Source organism: Acyrthosiphon pisum, chromosome X (assembly GCF_005508785.2).
Source record: "Acyrthosiphon pisum isolate AL4f chromosome X, pea_aphid_22Mar2018_4r6ur, whole genome shotgun sequence".
In the NCBI taxonomy this organism is placed as follows: Eukaryota; Metazoa; Arthropoda; class Insecta; order Hemiptera; family Aphididae; genus Acyrthosiphon; species Acyrthosiphon pisum.
The window spans coordinates 102,245,020-102,252,400 of NC_042493.1; positions in this window are offsets into that span (position 1 = coordinate 102,245,020).

Genomic DNA, 7,381 nt, shown 5'->3' on the forward strand with positions numbered 1-7,381 from the left:
TACTATTAATAACTTAGTTGATAAAACATATTTCCACATCTATCAGGTACATCAGAGGTATCTACATCGACTGGTCGATCTTTAGAGAAATGTCGGTCGATCGTATTGTTGTTCTCTATAATTGTATTTACAAAAATCTAATAAAATAAAAAAATAAACATATTATTATCTAATATACCTAAATAAATACTGATCGATCACCAAATACTTAAATAGTTTTTAATGTAGTTCACTTATTGGAAAACAGTTGATGACTCCTTATTAGCTATATGCCTGTACTACATAGGTATTATAACATATATTATATAAAATTCAATTTACTGCCTAATGTACACTATATAGGTAAGTACCACAACTAATAATAAATGATTATAAATAGAGGGCGATTATTTATGGGTCTATATATTACCTACCTAATTTATTATTGATTCAACTATGGTCAACAGTTTTAAGAAGCAGTACCGATACAGAATTTGTGGAAAAACAATGTTTTGCATTTAATCAAGAGATTAAAGAATAATCAGTCTATGTTTCATATTTAAGAATATATTATCATATTATTTGTTAATTTCTTGAGTTAAAAATATTTCGTTGCGCAAAAAAAGTGTTACGAGTATACCTATCAAACTAAAAATAAAAAGTCAGTGTCGCTAGTCTATAAAGTAGGTTACAAGTGAGTCACTGTTATTGATTTGTGGTAAATTTCAATTAAATTTCAACGATATAATATCATTGTACCTACTTGAAAAACGATTTTGAGCGAAGACCGCCAATCAGCCAATGATATTGCCAAGTATATTTGATGATATTATTTTGAAGAAAGTAATTTATTTACGTAGAACCGTATTTTAAATTTCAATCCTTAACTATAAAATTTGAATATTTTATACATTTTTAACTACAAAATCGTTTTTAAATTTTAAAATTTTACAGGGTGTTACCACTGGGTATCTTCCCTAATCTTATTATTCACATCACTCTTACTTCACCTATCAAACCTACTTATTATACTAAGAAATGTATAGATTGTAGATTACTTCAAATAAATAAAAAAAAAAAAAAATTAGATAAATGTTTTCAAAAATCGAGCTCTAAATGCTTATAAAAAAAATATTGTACCTATGTATTTTTAATATTTATCGACTACTGTTGTAACAATATATCAGGAGCCTTAAGGCAATTATGTATTAACACAATAAAATTGTGTTGTATTTTCAATCTTTTTGACCCAACAAATAAAATGTTATTGACATTTATAGAAAAAAAACTAAAAATAATGAAAATGTACACAAAGAGCTCAGAATGAGTCAAATTATTTAAAATTGTATCAAATCTAGTAATTGATAAAATAAATTTGTGATGTATATTTCAAGTATCTATAGTTATTCGTTTTCAAATTACAACAACATAAGAAAATTACTACGTGAGAAATTGACTGAATATCTAATAATGTAAAAATTTGAACTTCAAATAGGTACTCTCATAAAAATGTAATTTGACATTCCGGTAGAAATTTTTTTTGTCTGATAAAAGTTGACAAACTTTAAGAAATAGTGTGTTAAATTTTCACCTCTGAAATTGAAAAAAAATTTTAAGAATTCCTAATTCAAAATAATTTGCGCATTTTGTGAGTTTGACGTATTTTATCAAAATACGAACTTTAAATGCTTATTAAAAAAAAAAATTGGCTATAGATTTTTAATATTTTTCAACTGCCACTGTAACAATATAAGTATTAGTAGGTTTTTATAGAATTTTCAAGCTTTTTGACTCAACTAATACAATTTTAATGACGATTATAGAAAAAATGTGAAACTGAAAATGCCCGTCAACATAAGCTGCATAACATGAGCTGCAGCTCAAAACAAGTGAAACTATTTTTGGAAATCTCGTCGTGTATAGAAAATGATAATATAAACATTCAGTGAAAATTTAATGTATCTAAGATCGTTTGTTTTAAAGTTATACCAAAAACCAAAATCGATTTTGTCGAAAAACGACTTTGCGTAAAAAATTCCCGATTTTCCTTAATTTGTTTTTTGTTTTTCCCGGCGCTTTTAAAATTAATTTTACCTTTTCAACGCACCAACTGTATCCACATTTACATTTAACAAGATACTGAAGTTGAAAATCGAAGAATTATTTCGCATACTTATCGTGTACACAGACAGAAAAAATAAAAATAAAAAAACACACAACAATGTAAAATTAATACATTCATAATCATTCCGCTCAAAATCTAAAATAATTGAAATTGAAGCAGACATTTTTATAATTTGTTTGGTTGTTTTAAGTGTGTCTGAATGTAAATAATTTGCCAAAGAAAAGGTGGCTATATGCAATAATTATTTTCAAGTTTAAGCGTACCAAAAATGGTATTATAGTGTACCTATTACCGATAGACAATAAGTTATAGCCACTGAGGCTTTAAAAGTAACAGAATATACACAAACATTTAATAATATTGTAGTTTTTTCTATAAACTAAACTAAATTTAAATTAAAAAAATTATGCAAACCAAGATATATCTACTTAAAATATATAGGTCAGTGGTCAGTCTTACTACTTTCAATATACTTTTGTATTTATTGGCTATATAGTATATACCTATAAATATTAATATATCTGCCTAGTTGTTCAATTATTACCTATAAACAATTTAAATACCTAAATATTAATTATTAAATTATGAATAACTTAATATTTTATTATAATTAATTCATATATGAACATTTTTTTACAAATATATTAAAGTCAATCGTGAGTTGCAACTTAGATATGTTGGATAAGTAGGAATGGTATGTGCAATAAGAGGTGAACAGTGTGATATCCATGTGAATATAAATGTACCTAAGTACCTATTTGATTGATAACACATATATGTTATAGTTATTGATAATGTATAAATACTTGAGTACTTCTATGCGACATGAATGCGTTGTTTTCTAACTTCTAATAGATCCTGCATCAGGTGTTTATCCAACAGTAAAATATACTTCTATTTGATCTTTTGCTATTTAAATATAATTACCATGTGAGGTCATAGAGATGTATAATATAACACCTCGCCTAACCTAATATCGTATTTATAATATAAATCAACCTGACTTTAAGCGTATTAAGTACATCTTAATGAAGTCAATAGGCATTAATTTATAATTTCACATCGCTAAAAGAGACGTCTATGTGTCATCTATACACCAATTTTTGCACATAGGGTAGGGATTCACAATATGACGTACAATAAAATATAATTATGGTGGCATATAAAAACGATTAAGACATTATTTGAATATATTCTGAGATACGTCAAATCATATTGTAATAGGAATACCTATACATAATATTATATTTGTTGACAATTATTTTTTATAAATAATTGTAATATTTGATATATTATATGATATACGTCAGGCGCGTAGCTAGACATTTCTAAGGGGGGGTGTTATTCAAAATTAATTGAAAAAATTATACACACAAAATTGATAACTTTACGTAGGTATATTTAAATTTTTCACATATATATTATTATGATTAATACAAAAAAAAATAATTATTTTTAATTAAATTAATTTAATGCGTCTATTTTTTAAAGCTAGAGTATCAATTATTTCGTCAGTGGTTACGACTAAATCCCGATGAATATTCATAACTGCTAAGCCGTTCTACCGATTTTCACCAGTCGTGTTCCTCAAATATGTTTTTAAACGCCGTAATGAGGAAAAAGATCTTTCATTGCTTGCAGTGGTTACTGGTAAAGTAATCAATATTTTTAAAAGTTGATGAACCGTAGAAAATATTTCTTCATTGCAATTAATGAATGCTTCCGTAGCATTTTTAGGGTTTTTGTTTTTCACCTGATGATGCCATATTGTAAACTCGCCAATTGCAGATACTTCATCAGCTTCAATATCTGCAGAATATGTCTTTAAAAGCTCTTTAAATTCAGTCTCATTTTTCTCGTTTGCATTTATTAAACAAGTAAATTGTTTTAATAATGATTTATGGTTCAAAAATCTGTCATTTAGTTGTTCACAAAAATTATCTAAAAAAGGAATGAAAATCAAAATCCTAAAATAGTCTTCAGGTGATTCTGTTGAAATATTTAAACGATTTGTCTGGTTTATAGCTAGTCGAGGTATTGAAATTATAATCCCCAATGACTCACATTTTATACATATTATACGTAATGTTAAGAATGTAAAAAAAATATAGGATAGTTTGAACAGTTTGCGATTTATACGTTTGTGTATAATAATTGAATAATGTTTTACTAGATAATATTATTTAAATACAGTAAAACTTCCATATAGAACGAACTTGCGTTTAACACAATTTTCCGTTTAACGAAATATAAACGCGAATTAGAACCAAATTTGTTCAATTTTATTCAACAAAATTCTCTATAATACGAAATTTTTTTTTATACTCCATGAGAAATATTATGGAAGATTCAATAGCTGTATTCCTATATATATATATATATATATAGGTAGGTATAGGTAGGTATATATTTTATTAAGTATTATTTCTACATTCATGAATTTATCGATGTTTTAACTAAAGATAAAAACACTTGGTGTCGTGGCAGACAAAAAAAATATAACCTAAATACCCAATAATTATAAAATTAATAATGTATCTACTGTACTTATATTAAGTAGTGTATAAGGTAGTATAACGGAACGTAAATTGCAAATATCTTTTGCAGTAACACAGTAGTAATTTAACGGTGCCGTTGCTATGACCGTTCTTAGATAGCCCGGTACACGCATAAAATTCACATTCAAACTTGAAATTAAATAAATAAGAACCGGATACATTTTTTAAAGTGGGTTAAAAAAACAATATAACATTTATACGTTAAACACTTAAAGTTCAAATTTTGACAAAATACGGAAAAATCACGACAATTTGCAAATTATTTTGAGTTGATAATTCATAAAAATTTTTCTTTTTAAATCTAAGATTTGAAAATATAATGCAAGATTATTCATAAGTTTGTCTACCTTTATCAAAAAAAAAAAAATGTCTATAAAAAACTAATTAAAATAAAATTTTTATGAGCGTTTAAAATTCAAATTTTTACAATATTGGATATTCTCCGATTTCTCATGTAGCGATTTTCTTATCTTGTTGTAATTCAAAAACGAATAACTGTAAATACATGACAATTTCACTGAATGTTTATTTTATCAATTCTTATACCTACTTGATAACATTTTTAAAATATTTTAACTCTTCTTGAGCTGTTTACGGAAATTGTCAGTTTTCTATTTTTTTAGTTTTTTTTTTTCTATAAATATCAATAAAATTTAATTTATTCGGTAAAAAGTGTGAAAATGTAATACAAGGTTCCTGATATATTGTTACAAAAGCAGTTTAAAAATATTTTTAAAAAAAATAGGCACAATTCTTGTTATAAGCATTTAGGTAAAGATCGAATTTTGACAACATTTATCAGATTTAAAATTTAATAATTATTTTGTAGTGAAAAGTTCAACTTCTATAGCTAAGAATTGACAATAGGTTAGTATAATAAATAAATATAAATAGGTTAATATATATGAATTACTTTATTCACAATAATATCATCAAAATATATAGGTACTTATAGTACTATCATAGACTGACTGACCGTTTTCGCTCTGCAAAATCGTTTTTTTTATACAATGATATTATACCTATCATTGAATTTCAAATTTAACACCGTCCATTACAGTGACCCACTTGTAACCTACTGTACACCAGAGTGACATTAACTTGCCCACCTTTTTTTGCTTCAGTTTAAAATGAAAATAGAACAATTTAATAGGATTTAGGCATCATATTATATAGTCTTCAAACCAAGTTGTAAATAGGTAGGTAAGTGTTTGCAGTTTTTCTTATTATTAAGGGTGTTTCGAAATATTATGTTTTCCTTGTTTTGTATAAGGTTTATCTTTAGATTTAATTGTATTTGCTATATCGTATAGCAAATAGCTTTTTTTTGTATAAGTTGCTAATATCTAATACACGTAACAGTTTAAATAATTCAACAGAGAGAAAAATTGTAGGTTCATTTTTATTGCATTTTTTGTGCAACTGCTAAGCTTACTACCTATCGATTTTGTGTTACAACCACCGCAAGCGATTATTCCGTACTGAATTAATGATTGTACCATTGCAAAGTAAGTTATTTTGATTATAATATGAGTATTTTTTTTTTGCCGTTATAAAAAAATATATGAGTTGTCTTAAGGGGATTCGATACCGTGATTTTCTGCAGACTTGGGTAAAATACTTTTAAAAAGTATTTCAAATACATATTCCGAATACTTTATGATAATAATATTCCTAAATATTTGGAATACTTCACAAAAAGTATTCAAAATATTTTTCTAATACTTTTTTTCAGTAGATTTAGATTTCAATAGCAAAAATATTACTTTTTCAATTCTGTGTGTATAATTGAACATTATTACAATCTTGATAAAACACACCTATCTGGCTAACTATAATTTATTTGTTATAAAATATTATATTAAAATCAATATTGGATGTTAAAAAAGTATTCCGAATACTGTACTCAGAATACTTGTAAAAAGTATTCAAAATACCGTATTGAATACTTTCAAAAAAAAGTATTCGGAATACTACCCAAGTCTGATTTTCTGTTTTTGTCTAACACACGCGCGACATATATTCTTTTAGACGTGTTTTTTGCCAAACATTCTAATTGATCTATTGAAGCGATAATAGAATTCTGAAAACAGATTTGAATTTGTCGTCAAGTCTACTAGAAATTGACTTTCCCACATTTTTGATATTGTCCCCCAAGTTCCTAAAAATGTCATATTAAAAAATAATATTTAAAAATTGTTGTATTTCAATTTTCGGAGAAGTTAAACTCAAAAAATCAAAAATGTGGAAAAGTTGATCACGCGTGTGTTTGACAGAAACAGAAAATCACGGTATCGAATTCCCTTAACTTTATTACGAGATTATTGACACGAATGTAATTAAAATAATTAATGTGACGAGTGCTTAATTTTAATACTTTTCAAAAGTAATGTACCCAACACTGAATTTTTAGTACGGTCTTATGTGTCTAAATTAAAATTATGTAGCCAATTTTGCGGTACGAGCTAAAAAATATATCATTGTTTTTGTTCTCGTTCCAATAACCGGCTGATAACATTATGCACGTAACCAAATACAACAGGTCAGTACTAAAATAAGACGTCTTATAGTGCTAAATAGTAAATGGTACTAATCCATAGTATTTTACGAAACTACGAGACATTCGGAAACAGAAACGTGTCCAACAGGACGGTGGAAGTATTCACCGACCACCCGCCGCCGCGACCGACACTCGACCCACACCGCCACCGCGATCGCG